A 19555-nucleotide genomic window follows, 5' to 3' on the forward strand; every position below is an offset into this window, starting at 1 on the left:
CTCCTATCTCACTCATGTATCTTCTCAGATGTTAGTTTTAACATCAGTATTCCTGAAGCTTGTAGTAATTAAAAGTGAGCTGATCACATCACAAATTCCTGCAGTGACGGCAACAAGCTTTAATTCAATGTTTGCGTTGTCACTTTCTGTTTAAAGCTGAAAGGATCTATTTAATTCAAAGCACCTTTTAACTTCTGACTCTCCAGGAAACTTTATAGTGTTGAGGTCTTTTTTGACTGTGATGGATGTGTCTAAATGAGCGCTGTTACATGCGGCAGTGAGCCCGCAGTAGTCAGGGGATGGCTGACATGCCCTGCTTGCTGATCGGCGTGTAAGGCTCAGGCGAGCAGCAGAAAGCCTTAATGTATTGGATGATAATCACAGCTGTCCTGGTTGATAAATATGACCAAGGTTAAGGGTAGCCTGGATCATACAGTGTGTTGAAAATGAAATGTGGGGATGGACCTTGGACATGCTTCATCTTATTGAATTCCTGTCAGTTTTTAAAGATTTAATTTCAGCTGCTTTTATGGGATGGTGTCCATCTCTGTGTGGAAAGAAGAGAGGATATGTTTTAGATTAAATAAAAAACAAACACCTAGAGATGGAAGGAACATCACATGTTTATCACTGATAGCCCAAAGTAAAGAAGGCCTTGTCAACTTACAATCCAGTGTTTGTCTCCTCAGATATCTGATAACTTAATGTAATTGTTTGCATTAAGCAAGTTAGATGGCTGCTTCTGGTCTCTTTATAGTGTCATCACGTAAGGTATTATCCATCAGAAAGTACATCATAGTCATCAATAATAAGTCATCATAGATAATACAATTTCACAAGTCTTCTTTGGAAGATTGGATTGATTTATCCATCTAAACACATGCCATACCACAACTTTGTCACTCTGACCTTAGCTCTGGAGATTTAATCTATAAATGAAGCAGGGTTATGTATGAACGGACAAGTCATAACTCCACATAAATGCTTTTATTTCTTTGTTTATGTTTGTTGAGTTTTTCCTGTTTGTACTGCTGTTCCTAATAATTGCAGCGTTTGGTCACACTGTTGACGATCACACACTGCCAAAGCCTTTTTTATGCTCAGCCAGAGACAATGCCAGATCCACACCGAACACTTACAGTAATGGGATATTTGTTTATCATAATTAGAGTCAGCTTTGATGCCAGCAGAGATTCAACCATCAGGAGAAATGTGATGTTTTGACCGAAGTGAGAACCAGTAATTGGATGGCAATGCCATATACAGTGTAGGGCTAATTGTCACCTTTTCAATTAAGCTTCAAAAAGTGTTAATTAGTGTTGGTAAAAATCTGCCAAAAAATTGAAATAGCTGTGCATTCATGTGCTTATTAGAAGAACAGTTGATTGGCATTTTTCATTCATTTTTCTCTTTATTTTTTACTTGAATGTTTTTTGTGCGCATGTGATAAGGGGACATTTTTCACTGTGAAACATTGTGGTCAGAGTTGTTTGGCTGCAGAAAACCACATATTTTGACTTTGTTGGCATGTAAAGGTTGTGGGAAATGGGTTTAAACTAGGTCTGCAACTCAATAGTTGGGTTAAATATGTATGTTTCCTCTATAAATGGACTAGTTGCAACTGGCTTTGTATATTAAAAGCCAGGAATATCCCGATCCCTGTTCCCAAGAGTGTAAGGAAGGAGACATATTTAGGTTATAGTGTAACAAACTAAAGCCTGTATACACCGAATTATAACACATCTGAGTTAAGAGTGGAAGACAACCTATTTTTTTCAAATTGAACTGGCCTTGCTCTTAATTCTCTTTTATTAACATCTGTTGAGTTAGTGCAACTTATGGGAGTAACACAAAGGCATCCCCCTCAAATCCACAAACTTGAATGTAAAGGATGTGGTTGTTGTTTCTCCCTGGAGCTGTTAATAAGCTCTTAAAGAAGTAGTGCCGTTTATACTGTACATAGTGTCGATAATTGAGCAAAATATACTAAAAACCTATTTCCTCTTATATCTGCCCAGTCATCCATGCACCTTGTAGAGTGAGTTGTGATGTGGATAAGAAGTGTTTTTTCTTCTGCTCCTAGAGCACTAGAAATGCAGGCAACTGAGGTTAGAGATCACGGTAATCATAATAATAATGTGTCCCAGGGCTGAATATCACACAGTGTTTCTCTCTCTATAGGCCCACGCTAGTCTGTGGGTGGCTCTTCAGACAGACGTCTATTTTTCTGCTGGTGAATTATGAATTGTTGAAACCTTCTTCCTCCCCGCACTCACTCCCTCTGCATCTGGAGCTTTAAACAGAAGACAAACATACATTATGGGACTTGTGTGTTTTTAAAAACTAGGAGAGTCTGCTTCCCCTGTGGGCTTCCTCCATGTGCTACGTATTTCCACAATGACTACTTTGTTATCCTGCTACAAATTGCACAGGCACTTTATAAAACAACCACACAGGATGGCCTCATTTGTGTTGTTTTTATTTATACATCAGTCCAACCTTTAACTCCTCTGCTGTCTTTGCTGTCTTTTGTTTACATGTATTTTCCATTACCTACTTATGGTTATTCTATTTTACCAGTTGATTTCTACACGAGATTAGGTTTCTATGAATGGATGTTGGGGATTGTACATTTTTCGGTAATAAGGTCCGGATTTTCTTGTTTATCTTTTGCAAGTGCAATCTTTCTGAGCTGTACATATTTGAGCCTTTCATCAAAACTGGTGGGCAGCACACTGTGACACATGGGAGACCCTCTGATTTCTGTGGAGAGGGGCTCAACCAGGAAAGGGTTTGATCATCAGATCGGTCTTCCCCAGAGAGGGAAAACGCCTTGCTCTCTCTCTGAAGGCACTCCCTCATTTGCAGTCTTTTATGACTGTCTGGGATGAGCTAGTGTAAGAAGCAGAAAGTCGGTGCTAGGTCTGCTGGCTTTGTTAGAAGCACTGCATGCTGGGATTTTGTACCTGAACAGGGACCTGTTTTGTTTTGCAGTGTTTATTTGCTGTGTTATATTTGATTTGGCACAATTCTTGAGTTTGTTGTGTCCTAGGCAGCGTTTTAAACCAAATCCCACTCATGGACAAAGATCTGAGCCGTTAACGATGTCTGTTCGACTTAGCTGAACAACAGGAAATAAGTAAAAGGCTCTCAGTTCATTACTGAACTCTCACATCCAGCAGCTGGGCCCCAGCAGGGGTCTAGTTAACTGCTTAGTTAGTCAGAGAGATGCCTTCAGTCTCATGGTAAAACTCATTAGTGCAGACTAGTTTGAGTCCATTTTCATTACGCTCAGACCGAGCTACATGCTGCTTCCGGTGTGTGGCTGCACTGGCAAGCAGTTGGTCCTTCAGCGCTCTGCACTTATGTCCTGAAACAGCCAGAACTCCTGTGGCTCTGCGTGATTGTCTGCCTGCGGTAGCTTGACACCAACAGCCGCCACTATGGCTTTCATTTTCCAAAATCTCCAAAAATATTGAAAGGTGAAGCAGAGGGTTGTTATTATAGCTTCCCCACCCATGTTGTTATTATCATATCAGTGTGGAGTATGATATAAAACCTACACGCTCCAGGCCACACATTTCACCCTGCATTTCTGCGCCTGAAATTGGTTATTGTCAAAATGTAAAGGGGGGGGTTGGGTGTAAGCTTCGAAGGGGAATGAAGAGAAAGAGAGAGAGAAAATAGGGGGTGGGTTTATATATCACTTCTAAAAACAAACACCAGCACCACTGGGTAAAATGAAAAACAGGGAGCCATGGTGGTTGGTGCCAAAACACATCCCCCCATGAGGAAGAGGATTTTTTAACACGTCTTACATTTGCATATGTTCAGTTAGGACTCCTTCAGATCCTGATGGGGTGATGGTGGCACGGCTGCCTCTGGGATGTCCTCTCTTAAAAACCACAGTGACTGCCAGACAGGACATGGCAGTGCCAGTATTTGGCTCCAGCACCAATTTTATTGGCATTATTTATTTTTGGAGGAGTAATTTATGCAGTTTTATAGGGCATCTTCTTATGTGTTTACACTTACCTTTGAGCTTATATATAGCAGCGCAAATCAAAGTATTGTTTGAAATATCCCTTATGTCATTTATCATGCAAAAATGCAAAACATGTTATGCTTTAAGCTTCCTGTGATGTGGGTTATTCCTTTTATTCTCTATTTAATGTTAATGTAAAATGAATATTTTAAATGTTTGACTGTGGGTAAGACAAAACAACCTAATTAAACACATGTTTTCAGGACATTATTCTATAGACTTAACACTCACTTTAGTGTGACTTAGTCAATAGGAATAATGCTGTTTGCACAGCTATTGAGATTGTCACCCTTCACTTAAATTGATGATATGATGCAACATTGATAATTAATTCAGTTCTGTCATTGCATCACATGAGAGCAGTCTCCCTTAGAGTCATTACCTTATCTTGACCAAACATGATTTGCTATTTCATTTTCTTCTTGCACAGATCACTAGTTATCATCTAATAGCACATTTGCACCACTCTGTTTATCTATCTGTTTTTCTTGCTGATAGACCTGAAATTCTCTCTCAAGTAATTATTATGTTGCAGATTTGTGTTCCTGGTGCAACTGTAGTTCAGCCTTTCATTGTGTGGAGGCCTTTATTAAAAAACATTGTTCAAAGTATTTTGTCTGGCACAAATTTCTCTAGCTGAAATCTAATAACCATATACCGTTTTACCATTTTCTGTCGTAAATCAGTTAAACTAGTTTAATCTGTTAAACAGCTGGTGTCCACTGTTTCAGGCTGAATTCAGGTTCAATAAACCAGTAGAAGGCTCTTTTAACAGCCTATTTCATTGCTGTATGATAGGCACAGTAAGTCTGAAAGTCCTTGTCAAAATATTCAGCCATTAAAATCAATATCTTATAAATAAGATCATTAAATAAGACGGTCAAATCCATGTTCTGGAACAGTAAGTGGGTTGATTAGCTGGAGCATGCTTTTGACCTTTGGACGCTCACCAGATTTGAAAAGATTTTCTGTCAACAGCCTCCAGTGTTTGATGCCATAAGGAGTGCCTCTCCAGTGTAAAAAAAACACAGACTTAAGTCAGTTATTTGGTAATTAGTGATGCTTAATATGAAGTTTCAAGACTATGGCTGAAGCTACTTGTTCCAAGCAAATAAGTGTCAAATCAGATTTGTTGTGGGTGCCAATTAGCTTACAAACCTGGAAAAGACAAAGGTGAGATTCAAGCATTGTTTTTTAAACCACACAGTTTGACAGTGATAGGATAGACAGGAGTGGAGGGTATAATATGCAACGAAGGTCACCGGTGACGTTACTGTTATGTTGCACCTGCTGTAGACAACTGGTTACCAAGGTGTTCTGGTTTGTTTCAGTTTTTATAGAAAAGGCTTTGAGGATATGGACTAACTACTGTGCTTTGAAAATATGTAAGTTTGGATTTGGAGTGTGAATTTTCCTTTACTCACCATGCACAATCTGATCTATGAGCACCCATATACAATCTGTAACGCCCCTGGATGATATGCTAACTCTAGGGCTTGGAAATGACCAGGAATGATTAACTGGAGCTAGCTGGCTTGACATGCTAACGTTTTCAGATTACAGTAGGTTAGAGCTGTCAAACACACTGTTAACCCATTCCTTGCTCTTTTTCTGTTTTGTTTTTTGAAAACCTAAACGAATACCACATCCTGAATCTTAAGTCTTTACATATATTAAGTGATATCGAAGTTTGTTTAGCCTGCCGTGCCAAGTTATGGTAGCTAAGCTTTTATTGAAAAATGGGAAAGGGATATGTTTAGAGATTTGTCAATTTAAATCTCGTTTGATTTCTCATATTTAATTTGGAAGCAGTGATTCCACTCAGTAAGTGCGTGATGAGATAGCTCATAGGCTTTGAAACGGCAGACAGTGTGCCTGAGGCACTGCCTTTTGTAATGGTTTATACCTCGTCACCAAAGATGTGTCTAATTAAATGAATTAGCCAGCCACTGTAATTGCTTATAAAATGTCCCTCTAAATGGATTAGATAATTGATGAGTTAGACTTAGGTGTCTTAGAATCCTTTTTCTGAAGGACGATTTTATTGATGAAAAATAACAGGCCGAGCTTGTTTAATCATCAGTCACTACTGTACTGTAGCTTGAGGAAAAATGATGTGATGTGTTAAAACATTGTGTGATTTCACTAATCCATGGTGCTATTTCAGTTAGCATTTTTTCTCGTGGTTCACAAGTTATGGCAAAGTCGGAGAAAAAAGCTGTAGTGATATCAGCCTCCCTCTGAGCCACGTCAGCTGATTGGCGGCTACTCTGATGTCATTTGTTTTTGTGCGGCAAGGACAGTTCATGCTGGCTGATCAGTATTCCCTCTCTCTCTTTCTTTGTTGTTCTCCTTCTTAGTCTCTCTCCCCGCCCTACGCCCCCTCACTCTTCAGATTTTCCTGTCTTTAGTTCTTGTTTACTGTAACTCCCACTGATCCTCTCTTTTGTGTCATTCTGTTGAGTTTCTCCCTTTGAAATAACATTCAACATTATTATTGTGAAAGAATGAATGCTAAGGAAACCCAAGGTAGAATATCTGTTTCTTTAATCTTCTAAAATGACTATTAATGCCTGAAGAAACACTTTTCCCCACTGCTCTAATTTCTGTTTGATGCCATAAGAAAGAAACATTGGTACTTGTTTTTGTCTGAATATCATTATAGTGTCGATTTGTATACATCAATGTCTACAATTACCTAAAATATACAAGATAGCAGAAGACAAACAAGCTATTTAGTATATTTCTGAGGTTTTGCTTGAGATTGTAGCGAAGTAAAGCAGGATAAAACATTCCACTTTTATTATTATTAACAATACTACCACTACAAAACTAGTCTGCTTTATATGGGCAGTCTGTCAGACTCAGTGTGAAATAATATGCTTTTTTGTGGGGGCGGTGTATCAATTATGCATCAAAAGCACAATGCATGTTGGGATGTCTAGACAGTTTGGTGCCAATTGTTTATTGCAGTAAAGTGCTATGTGTTACACTGATGGATCCTGCAAAAATATATTCTTTTAATATTAAGTCGGTTTTATTTCTGCAGAGCCATGTTATAACGATACAATCTTCTAAAGGTGCAGCCTAGAGAGACTATATTGCCATCTGAACCTGTTTTGCAACATTTTACTACACTAATAGGCTAATTGGAGTTGGTGTTTGAGTCGTAATCTGACAAATCCAGTCTCATTCTGGGGGATTCGGGGGGATCTTTGGCCTCTGTATGTGCAGCCAGGCCTGCCACTTGTATAATAAATCCCGACCCTATTAGAAACGATTCCTCTTTGTTAACGTGCGGTACTGAGAGTTATGGGGGAACAAAAAGTGCCATTGTCTCTCATAGCTGCGACTGGGATAGAAGTAATCTGTAGCTGTAGAGCTGCCTCAGGATTGCCATAATCCAGATTCCGTATTAATGACAGTCTAATCCGCACATTTCTGGCCCTCTGGAAGGCTGACATGGCATCTCTGTTATTAGTTGTTTGTGTAATGTCACTGACTCAAAAAATCAGCTGCTCACAGATTATGTCACGAGGGAGAAATATCCTGTTCAGATTTTGTCAGCTGTGTAAACCAAGATGCTGCACTTGTCTGAATACCAGCGCAGACAATGCAGCAATGTCATGTTGCTGGATTTGTATTGATTCACTTTAATTTCAACCAGCTTTCCCTATGGCAATTTTTTTTTGTTGTATATTTGTTAACATTCCATTCCTTAAATATTCATGCCTGAGACCAGTGTGGCTGACAAACACAATAACTGCGTGCCTGTGTGCATCACATCAAAGGATCACAGGGGTGTGATTCGCTCATCCGTGCATGTCATGCAGCCAGGGCAAATTACATGAATGGTGAAATGGTGATCCTCTACTGCGTGCACTCAGAAGGGGCTTTTTTTTGCCCTACGTTAGACACAAAAAGATACAGACGTCGACGAGAAGTTGTGTGTGAAATCCATCACACAGCTGCTGGCTTGGCAGAATGATCAGTAGCATCCCCCCTCCCGGCACCAGAACCCCTCCTTATCTCCTCTCTTCAGAGCTGTGCACGTGTGTCCCTTTTGTTTACAGCTCTTTCCAATGATGCAGAGCATAATCCCCATGACAGGTAGCATGATGACAAAGTCTCTTATTTTTCTTATGTTTTAATTCAATAAACGAAAAACAAACTATTGGTCAGAGCCATCATCTGTTAAGGAGTGAAACAGTCAGATAAAACCACACTTTTGGTGCTATACCTCCAACTTACCATGGTAACTAATACTGTGTTTTAATACAGCCATCCTTTAACCCATCTGCCCTAAAGCCTGAGTAGTTTCTGATTTGCCGAGCCTTTAAGGAAATGTCAGGTTTATATGAAAAAGCTTTTGTTTGGTTGAGAAAAGATGCAGCTTAGTGTGCATCAGAGTACAAACCGGGGAGAAGCTGACTTTTTGCGAGTTTGATCAACAGTAACATGGATTGTAAAAAAGATAAAGGGTTTCAGAATATCACTGGATCTAAGCACTGTGATATTTACTGTAAAGTGAGATTTACAGACAGGGGAAAGAAGTGCATTTATGTTTTGGATCAATGGAGGATAACAACAAAATGACAAAAGGCATGAGTTTATAATTGATATGAACTGTGATGTGGTAAATATGTCATTAAATGACACTGTGGTTCACTGGGAAGACAGTTTTTGACCATTCATGACAGCTTTTCATTTCCCTAACAGGAAAACTGGTCTTGTGACGGTTGGAGCTTTGCTGGCTTCTCAATAATATATTTGTCTCTAAAAGACTGATCCTGCACTAGAAATAAAAAAAACATTTAACGATAAACCATAAATAATGTGCATCATCTAGACATATAAATCAATGCCCTGGAAATAAATCTCACTCGTCAATGTTTTCTGAGGTCATCTATCAGTCTCATGAGCTGAATTTATCACCACAGTATCACAGCAAAGCTTTTTAAAAATGTAACATTATCTTGAATCAGCAGTCCTGGCTTGTATGCGAAGAAATCAATGGTGTCGCAGCTCCGGTGTGACTTGCCATCCATCAGTCCGTTGGATGACTGGAGCAACTACGGTGGATGATGTGCTGAATAGCCAATTTCCTGTTACCTGTTTGAGATAGAGCACAACAGCAAGGCTTCTCCCTCAGCTCTCCAAGTCATGATGTCCCTCTGGGTCGCTGTAACTGTTAGGAAATACATTAAAGTTACACATTGTTTTGTTTTGTTGCAGGGTTTGCATTTGTAATCTGAGCCCCTGAATATTTTGCAATCCAAGAACAAATCCTGTTTTTTATATTGTCTTTTAGTGTTGCACACTGTAACACAATGCTCTGAAGAACAGGACTCAATTCTCTCAGGACTGTTTGTGAAATGAACAGCCTCCCTGCAGCAAGAGATGTAATTCCATCTTAACTTTCTTTTTTAGGAATATATTAAAATTGTGGTTACTGCATTTGCCCCCAGCCCTCCAAATCTAATCCTTTTGTCCTCCAAGCTGCAGCCAGTGGCCTTCAGTGTGTTTTATGTTACATGTTAGAGTATTTACAAGACTGCTTCCTGGAAGGAGGGCAGGGTGGGGGGTACACGGTCCCCTTCTATCTGATGACTAGATTACTGTATTTACTTGAGAGCACAGCCCTGCATGTAGATCAGCTGAAGTGATGCCTTTTGAAGAGAGAGATACAAAGCGGTTGCAGAACCTTGTTTCAGCTCCTTTGGTTACTTCTACTGACTGAGTGGATGTTAGCCTGTAAATCATCCATATCCTGTTGATTTAAGTCTACAGGGCGTTCTTCCTATGAGCCCATACTTCCTGTCACAGGCATCATTTCTTCAGGACAGTATGTATAGTGGTGTCCTGCTGTTGTAGCGAGATCACAGTTCACTTGACTTCTGTGATTTTAACTACAACTATAAGATTAATTATAACATTGAAGCATACTTAATTCCCTTAGGCTGCATTTACAATTAATGACATGGTGCAGCTCTACTAAATTTTGACTTTACTCAACACGAGTTCCTGAATAAACCCTTCAATATTTAATAGTCAAGCTTGCATCAATAATGACTGAGATAAAAATAATGTCAGACCCTGAAACTAAGCCTTACACCGTACAAGTGACAAAGTGTAGCTTGTGTTTCATGACGTAACACCTTTTTTGTCAGCTTTGGTTTTGTATTTTTCATTATTTCTGGCACCACCAAACACACTTGGCTCATGGGTGTTAGCCACAACCACATTAAATGTTCTAGGTCATAGCTCACAAAATGCAGTTTTAGTGAGCCTTTTCCTTCTGTAATCTGGTTTAATATGCCACACAACTGAGCCAGTGTCGAGCAAACATTGACATCTGTGTTAGTGTAGCCAGAGTTGTCACACTTGACAGGAAAACCGCGCATGCAGAGCTATTCCAAGAATGGCTCCTATATCCTAGTCACCAGTTTTTTTGTGAGTGGGGGGTCTAGTCTTTCCTTTGGCTCTCTATGGCTGTTCTTTTTCTAGTTCTCATGATCGGCACCTTTTATAACCCCTGTGATTGGTTGTAAACCAAAGTTGAAACACAGGGCGTGATCTAAACTATCACTCTTCCTGCTTGTGGACAGCGAGTCTTCTCAGTCACCTACATACAACCACAGAGACGTGAAGCAGAAAAAGTTCCTCTGACCCTACATCAGCTTCCACAGGTTCTTTAACACAACTCTCAACCATGTCTTTTATTTAATGTATGTACTAATTGTCCTTTAAACAACCTCAACTTCTTTCGCAATGATTTCAAGTCGTTAAATAAAACAAATTCCTGAAAAGATAGCACTCATATTACTTCACAGCTAGATTTGTTTTTTTATTTCTCTTCCGATTCCTACTTTTGACAATTCTTTGTAAAAGATGTGGAGGCGTTCATGGCTCTTTCACCAATGTGCGAAACATCTCCGTTCCCAGACAAGGTTGTGTAGACAGACGAGACAAGTAGCTCTGGGCTGTAGCCAGATATACACACAGAACGCTTGAGAAATCCACAGGGTGTTTTTCCCTTTTGTGCGGGTGTACATGATTCTAAACATGCCTGTTAATGTCAGTCTATACTGCTAGAGAATGGTCTGCATATGCTTATGTGTGGATATGGGATTGTTTCTCCTCCCTTGTCCCTAGAATACCACTTTTTCTTTATAATTAATATTTACCAGATGTGGTTCGTGGAGCTTTAATTGTTGCAGGGAATCTTCGGCTGGGGACTTGTTTAATCCTAACCCCGTTTTGCCTGAGCTGCTCCCAGGTGCCTTTGAGAATAAGCTTTGGGAGAGGAAAAAGGGGAGAGAGACATCACCACTGAGGCGACACGTATCAGATTTTGGGATGGAAGTCTGAATAATTTCAGTTTTTACATGCTGCAGTTAAATAGCCCAGGGATTTTTTAAGGCCTCTGGCCGATATAAGTCATGTCCGAGCCTTGCGACTGAGAACTGGAAATAACGGGCTGTCTACAAGGGTCCACTTAATTGTAGTTAAACCAGAATAGTATAATAGTACACCTCAATGCAAACCCAAAAGGCAGATGCATAGGAGAAGGAAAAATAATACAAAACATCTTCCCAACACTGTAGCACACTATTTGATTAAAGAAGCCACATTTCACCGACCTTCTTAGGACATTCAACAAATAAACAGTACTCAATACTTAGATTTTGGAAGGACTTGGATATTTCCATCATTTCTAGACTTATTCCATCATTGTATTTCTTAATGATTTTACAGAGCCACAGGTGAGTATTAAGTCAGGGTTCTCATTGAATTACCCACTAAATGAATACCACTATTGATATAGTCTGTCACATACACAGTCTGTCAATATATTATCTAGTCCTGCCGGGGCCCTTCTGGACATTTTGAGATATTTGATTATAAAAGCGATTGCCAAGTTGAGAAGTGCAGCTGTATGATATTATCACATTCACATCCTGCTTGCATTGGCAAAGGGCCACTCAGTGGTGCTCAGCAAACCTTCATGCCAAGACACACCACGAAGGCAGACAGACAGGCAAGGGAGTCTCGGCTAACAAAACACCACTCTTTGTTGCCCTCTGTCCTCTCGCTCTGGAACATTAAGCTCGCAGTGTGAGGACAGAAGCTCATCAAGGACACGTCTCTTTTCACATTTGATCATAGAAGCATTAAATCCACACACATGCAATTCTCTCCTGCAGTGCCATTTATTATAATTTCCTGCTGCTGCAGTTTTTCTTATCTTGGGGCTGATTTTGTCCCTTTCAGGTTTGCCTGAACAACATAAATCACAATGAGCCTCGACACTTCTTTCACTTTTACATCTCTCTAACACTGACTTTGTAAAGCAGGTGCTAGATTGCTGCTGCTGCTGCTGCTGCTGCTGCTGCTGCTGCTCTATTCTAATTAAAGCCCTTTCATTAAAAATTCAACACAACCTTATTACTCTATAGCTTTTATTTTCCATTATGCAGCATTTAGAAATATACTGCCTAAGAAATAATCTCTCTTTGTGGTTCCCACACTTCTTTCGAATTTGTATTTACATTAGACTTTTATGCTCATATTTCATATGTGTATTTTGTTCCACTTCTGTGACATGTTTACATGCTTTAATATTCAAAAAGGACTATATTTTTCCCATACTGCCTGTGCTTCAGGACCTCTTTTCACCCTCTGTCTGAAACCAGAGCCCAGTCTGCTCTGATTGGTTAGCAGGCTGGCTTTGTTATGATTTGTTAACCACTTAGAGATGTCCCACCCCTTAGCGTATTAAAAAGTGTTACAAAGTGATGTTACTAAGTTATGGAAGAAAACAAGAGAGATACACCCTCTGGGGGTATATTGGGATTTTAGCCTTTGCAGATGTTTTCTAGAAACAAAAACCTAAATAACACACTACAGGAAATGGGAAACCCATAAAAGCATAATAGGGCCCCTTTAAGAGAACAGAAAATAAGAACATTTTATCCTGTAAATTATCATATGACCGTATGAGATTTATCTTGGTTCATGAACTATTTATGAAGCCATTTCATTTTTTCTGTAGACACCAAGCGTTGAGTGATGCTGGGGCCCGATTAGTGTTGTCACGATACCAACATTTTTGTTTCGATACCGATACCATGTCAAGAATTGCAATTTCGATACTTTTGTTAAAAAAGATGAAACCGTCTTAAATGTCATTATTGTGCTTTATTTCAAACCTGGGGGGGGGGGGGGGGTCAGTTAAACAAACTACTTATACTTGATGAACTACATTATTCAAAAGTTTACATTAACTTTGGATTATAACACGGGAGAAATGGAGTGCTCGCTTTCCCCCTCTCCCTCTCTACCTCTCCTGACAGCCAGTCGTATCCGTCTCATGCAGCTCAATGATCCAGTAATGAGTGAGCCGACAGTGAAGAATCAACATATTTATAACTAGTTTAGCTAGTTCCAGATGTGGATAAGATAGTTAAGTGTGTTAGGTCTTTAACTTGAAGTATGTATTTTGCTCCGCGCACTGGTCCCGTCACAACGGGCGGAGCTGCAGCGGTGATCATGTAGAGCTGCATGTTCTCCGTCAGCAGAGATAAAATACTTCCAAATTTCGTTTCTTGCGTCTTTTTTTGTCAACAAGCAGAGGTGCGTCGACAATAGCACGCGCACTTGCAGCTATGCTCTCGTTTTGTCACATGATACGACAGCTAGACCGTGCATGAGAGAGGGGAGGCACTGCAGGCACTGCAGGCACGGCTGCAGGGAGTGGAATCAGAGCGCTTAACACACACAGGACATTTTTAAAACAATGTCATTCTTAAAGTACCGATACTAATGAAATGGGGGAATCGTTGGTAAACGGCAGGGTATCGCGATACCTTTCTAGTATCGGTGCACCATGCAACAATAGGCCCGATAGCAACTCGGATGGCTCCTCAGTCGGTCAAGTGTCATCTCTCCTTCTTCTCTTGCTGTGTGTTGGGCAGTGGTTGCCCTCAGAGCTTATCTCTATACTGTAAATGGATTTGTTTTGGGAGATCTTGTAATCTGATTGATTATATTTGTGTGTCTCTGACCCGGTATTTGCCACCTTGGTTCTATGTATTTTCATCTGAGCTTAGCAGGGTTTTGTTGAGAGGGAATAACAGCTGTATGAGAGTTTTGGAGAAACTGTGTTTTTAGGTCTGATGTACATAAACATGATATCCATATGTACATTGCTTCCACACTCTCAAAGACCTAACATCTGGTCTGCCAACGGGCAGAGTGCCAGTGTTAGAGCTGATTTGTGTGTGTCTGAGTATGTGTGTGTTTTGTGTTCCTTAGAAAACTCTTCAGATCTGTTCACATCACATATTTAATAACTACAAACAGCTAGTGCTCTGACTCCAGATATTTGTAGCTGTTATGGACTTTTCACAAAAAGCGTTAACCCCATGCACTGCTATTCCATTCATAACCGTGGGGAAAAAATACACTAATAGCTAATGACAGTCACCAAGGGCTGCTTTGTCCACCACAATCTGTCGGGAACTGTGCTTTGCTTTACCTCACATAAACTCTGTAATCCACATGATAAGTAGGTTATGATGATGAAAAAATGCTAAGATTAGTTTTTTTAGCAAAAAAAGTTGGTAATAAAGGGTGTTGCTGTTTAAATCCATAATTTTATTTTTAGGGCACAACCTGGGGAACCTTGTTGAAATGTTAAAAACAATGAAATCATTTTACCTCTTTTCTTACGTTTCTCAAGTGGCCAGTGCCCGCTGACTTGGTTGATCATTGCAGCAGTACTGACTGGTTGATGCTGTGAGAGGGCACAATGGTGACCCTTGATGGGCTGCTCCTTGTTCCACACACAACAGGGAGATAACTCGACTTTTAAAATCATATTCTGCATTCAGCAGCTTTAATGTGTTGCTGTGTTTTTGTAACCAGAGCCTGATGCTCTGCATCTGATTGCATTCCAGGAAGGTTCCTCCATTATTCAATAGTTTGCTTGAACTGATTCCACTGTCAGACCTCCTATTATTTATTTATGAGCTTTGAGATGATATGGATTTGAAATACTCCCTCACAGTGCCTACTAGAAACGTAGGTGTCGAAAACTGTTATACATAGGATTAACGATAAAACATTTTTCTTTCCTCTATTTCACTCCTTTCGGCCTTCTGAGCACGGACTCTTTAGGGCATGCCATTATTTGGCTGTCATGGCAATCCTCAAGCATGACAACTCATTTTCCAAGATGTCATAGAGCAAATGTTGACTGCCTGTTTTTATTGAGCTCCAGAAGGGAAAGGGGTGGAGATGGGGAGGGATGTAGGAGATGTGTCCATTCATTTATCGTTAAAGCTGAGAAAAAAAGGGAGAGAGAAAACCCCCCACACCTCCCTTTTGCTCGACTAGACGACAATGTCGCCATGGCAACCGCTCGGTATGCTCCCTGCCAGACTTGGGGGAAAACCTTGTATCTACAAAATGTCAAAGTTGCGAGAGAAGAGAAAAGAAAAGAAGATTTCTAAGGATTTGGTTTCTGCAGTTGTTTAAATTATATAATTAGGTTGTAAAGAATGTAATCACCCCATTGAAGTTTTTACCCACAATCCTTGATTTGAAGGTAATTCTGTAGTTACGGGGTTTCCACATAAAAATGCTGCCTCCAGATTACTTGGCTGCTCAGCATTCCCAGGTAGATAAATTGTGTTCCTTGTCCCCTTTTTTCCCTCCAGCCCCCACCTCCCTCCATACCCTGCTTTCAGGCCTCCCGTGGGTAATAGCAGGGATTATATATTAGATGGCACCAACCTGCAAACTCTACTAAAGCTTGTGCACAGTGTGTACCAGTATGTTGTCATAAAAATAGACTCAAATAGTAAAAAAAAAAAAAGGCCTCCAAGGACACATATTTTCCTTTCTTGTATCAAAAATATAAATATGTTGGTAAAGAGACAGCAAAAGGCTTTATGTGTGATTCGGCTCCAAATCTATGCATATATCTTCTGTCCTTACATTTTCAAATCAGGTGAACCATTTTTGATTTAAATGAGGTTATCCTGGATACATTAGCAGTTGGTGTCTGCTGGATTTCTAAGACTAATTTGCATTATAGTCGCTCAGCAAAATGTTACTCTCAAAAACATGAACTCATTGTCACATTTTCAGGCAATCTGCCCATCAGCATTGGGTTCCTTTTTACTTATTTTTCATGATTAAAATGTTTCTTTCTTCTAAATTTCCCTGAAAGCCAAAGAGCATCATTATCCACAAAGGGTAACCTACAGAGCGATGCATGCTGTTTCACAATGCGCTTGGGTCTGCTTATCACTTCACAACCTCCTCCTTTAACGAAGCATCATCTGCTCTTTACTGCACTTCTTGTCTTCTTGCTACATACCATTTCAACCTCAGAGAGGAACTGCATCATGCCTTTCCCCTCCAGATTGTGTTCCTCCTCTGTCTCTGCTCTGTTGTTTCATTTCTAACATGCTCTCTGTCCTTCTTGCTCCCTTGGTAAAACCAAGGTGGTGAGCAGCCCCCCTTTAAGGCTGGCTGCTGCTCAGTGAGCCCCTGGAAGTGGACTGCTGAGAACCGCAACTCTGCAACGCCAAAATCCAGGGATCGTTCCTCGTCACTGGGCTGGGAGAGCAGACCTCACCCACCCCTTTCACCTTCCAGCTCCAGTCCAACCTCTCACTGAAGACGACAATGTGACGCCTGGAATCTGTCAGAACCATGTGACCTGCTGTTATGGATCTGAGAATCACCATACATTGAATCAACACTCATTAAGGTAATTAAGCACCACGTGCCCTGCATACATAACATTTACTGAATGGGTTCAGCTGCTTTTTATCAATTCACTCTTGACATTAAGAGTTTTTTGAGGTTTTCTCTCAATCTCCTTTGATTTGCACAGGGCTTTTTATTTTCTTTGTGTATTGTTGGACATATTTTCTTATCACAAGTTCCTGACATATTTGTGGCTATTCATTCACTTCCTCTTTCTGGAAATTCATGGCCTGAGCTTGTGTCAGCTTGTAAATAGCTCCAAAAAACAGGAAGTTGGACTGTGTGTGAAATAGCAGTGAGGGAATAGAGGGCTGTACTGTAGGTACACAGTAGTAAAACTGCCACTACCCTGACTGCATCATTATTCAAAGTAGTGATATTATTTGGAAAATACACTGGTAATGTTTGTATTAATGGTGTGTAATACATTTTATTAGAAGACCTGGTCTTAGATCCTGGCTTGTTTCCCCCGAGTCGACCACACAGGTCTCCATTTCACAGGCAGACACATAGCACAGCCGCTACGAGCTAAAGGCTAACAGCAATGCAGACTGTTTCTCTGATCATTTAATATCTGTTGACAACACTTTACTTGCTTAAAAGTAACGTCAAAAATTAACACCACCTTTTTATAGTCTATCTTAAAAAATATTATAAAAGAGATGTGACACCATTACAGGAGACTAAATGACTAAATAAAACACATTGTTATATTTATTAAAATTATCATTAGTCTATGCAATCTACTGAGGTGACTAGGGCTTTCTCAGTTTCTGTAGCATTATTAATACACACATATAGTCTGTATATTTAAGTACTGATAAACTAGCCTGTCATAACCCATGGTATTTGGCTAAAGGTATTTTATTACTACGAAAGCCTTACAACACCCATGCTTGGACTTTGCTAATATTGAACAATCCCCTTCATTGTCGAGCAAATCAAATATTTTGGTCCCCTTCCAAGCTGTTTAAGGACTTGTGGAGGTGTTTGAGCATGAAATAATAAAGGAAATAAGAATATACAGTAGATGGAGGAATGGAAAGCAATAGACGTCTAAGACGGAAGGAAAAGGAAAGGATTGGAGATTTTAAAAATGTGTGGGGCAAGTCATTGTCCATCAACATGTGTCTGCTTGTGTATGTACTCTATCTTATCCAGGTTTTTTTCACGAGTGTGTGGCAGTCTTGCTCCCGTTTCCGCTCTGGAGCAGAGCAGTACAGGAAGGCTGGCTGGCTGGTTGGCTAGCTGCACAGGAAAGGAAACAGTCCCTATCAAACAGCAGATGGAGGACAGCATGTGCTTAGAAACACACGCACACACCAAGGGCCGAATGCGTGCAGTCCTACACACAAAAGAAACTATGTTTAAATATATTAGTTTTTATCAAGAGTGTGACCCAGATTGCACTTTGCAATTGTCAGCTGTAGAGTAGTTTTCATAAAGTTCTGGTTGAATGAGAGTGATAGAGCACTCTGACATTCTACATTTCAAATGCAGTTTTAAAATGTTTTTTAGAAAGCAAAGACATTCTTTTTTATGCTAGAAGGTCATTTTACCCTTGTGACTTTTCACAAAGCCCCCCCTGCCCCCCCGACCTTATTTATACTTAACATAGTGCAGCAGTCCCTTGTTGCCTTTCAACCTTAAAATGTATTCACCTTTAACAAACAGCAAAGTTAGAAAGTATTTGCACATTAGGGACTTTTGCTTTTACTTCAATAGTTTATCAGAAAGGGTTTTGTTCACCAAACTGCAAAAATCTGATTATGTGATCCCCAGGATTCAGTCCATCAAGTTGGGACAAAACAGCAGTTGAGCAGCTGATATTTTGACCCTTGTGTTACCTCTGTGGCCTACAGGTCAAACACATTTGTCTGTTGTTGAGATTAATGATACCCAATATGTCATCACCTCCTCTTCCACCTCCTCACGCCCCCCGACCGGTGTGTATCCCCATGATTTCTGATAGCCTGTCATGCCTGCACGCCTCTGTCAGGAGTTGTTAGTGCTGGGCTAGGTCTCTCCCTGCATGCAGGCCCAACTCACAGAGCTTTTGTCAACAGCATGTGAAGACTGGATGTTGCACTTCCTGTTTCCAAGAGGTCAGCGAGTTTTCTGAAAAGCTTTCGACGTAGACTAGTCATTTGCTCTCCTTATGGTGTGTGCATTTTCTCATTTGTATATCAAGCCCGCTTAAGAGGGAGGACAATGAGGCTCACTATGGTTCCCAAGGCCTCACTGAATCACTCATATTCCTATAGAATTCAAGCAAAGACCAAACAACAGGGTTACACAATCTTAATCAACAAAGTGCCACTCATAATGTACTCGGCCTAACCCTGCAAAGAGGATTGTTACAAAATGTGTTACGTTGGGGTTTTGGTTTGGGTAACATAATAACTGTGCTACCACCTCCAGTTTCTCTAGGAGTCAGGAATCCGTCATCACTGGAAAGCTTGACTATGCCGTGAAATGGCCAGTTGTATTTGTTTTTCTGTCTGCTGTTATCACTGGGCATATGAAGTGTGATACTGCGGTTTTGCTATGGAAACCAGAGCTGTTTGACAGTAAAACCTCATGCAGACAATCTGGAGACATATCAAGAACCAATGCTCACATCCCTTTTAAAGTCTCACTGGAGGGTTTTATAGCCTGCGTCTGCACTAAGCAGACAGGTCTGCTCCATCTCTGCAGAGCAGCACAGGCAGGCTCCTCTTCCTCACT

General features: G+C 40.3%; 1 protein-coding gene across 2 annotated transcripts in view; it reads left to right on the forward strand.

Annotated features, from left to right (window-relative positions):
* The window catches only part of ptprea (protein tyrosine phosphatase receptor type Ea), a 51455-nt gene that overhangs the window by 5522 nt on the left and 26378 nt on the right, over positions 1-19555 (forward strand). For both annotated transcript variants that reach the window (XM_063892985.1, XM_063892986.1), the window contains exon 2: positions 16561-16829. The gene's annotated coding sequence lies outside the window, so the exon portion shown is untranslated. The remainder of the gene's footprint in view (positions 1-16560; positions 16830-19555) is intronic.

The sequence above is a fragment of the Eleginops maclovinus genome, chromosome 10 (assembly GCF_036324505.1).
Source record: "Eleginops maclovinus isolate JMC-PN-2008 ecotype Puerto Natales chromosome 10, JC_Emac_rtc_rv5, whole genome shotgun sequence".
Lineage (NCBI taxonomy): Eukaryota > Metazoa > Chordata > Actinopteri > Perciformes > Eleginopidae > Eleginops > Eleginops maclovinus.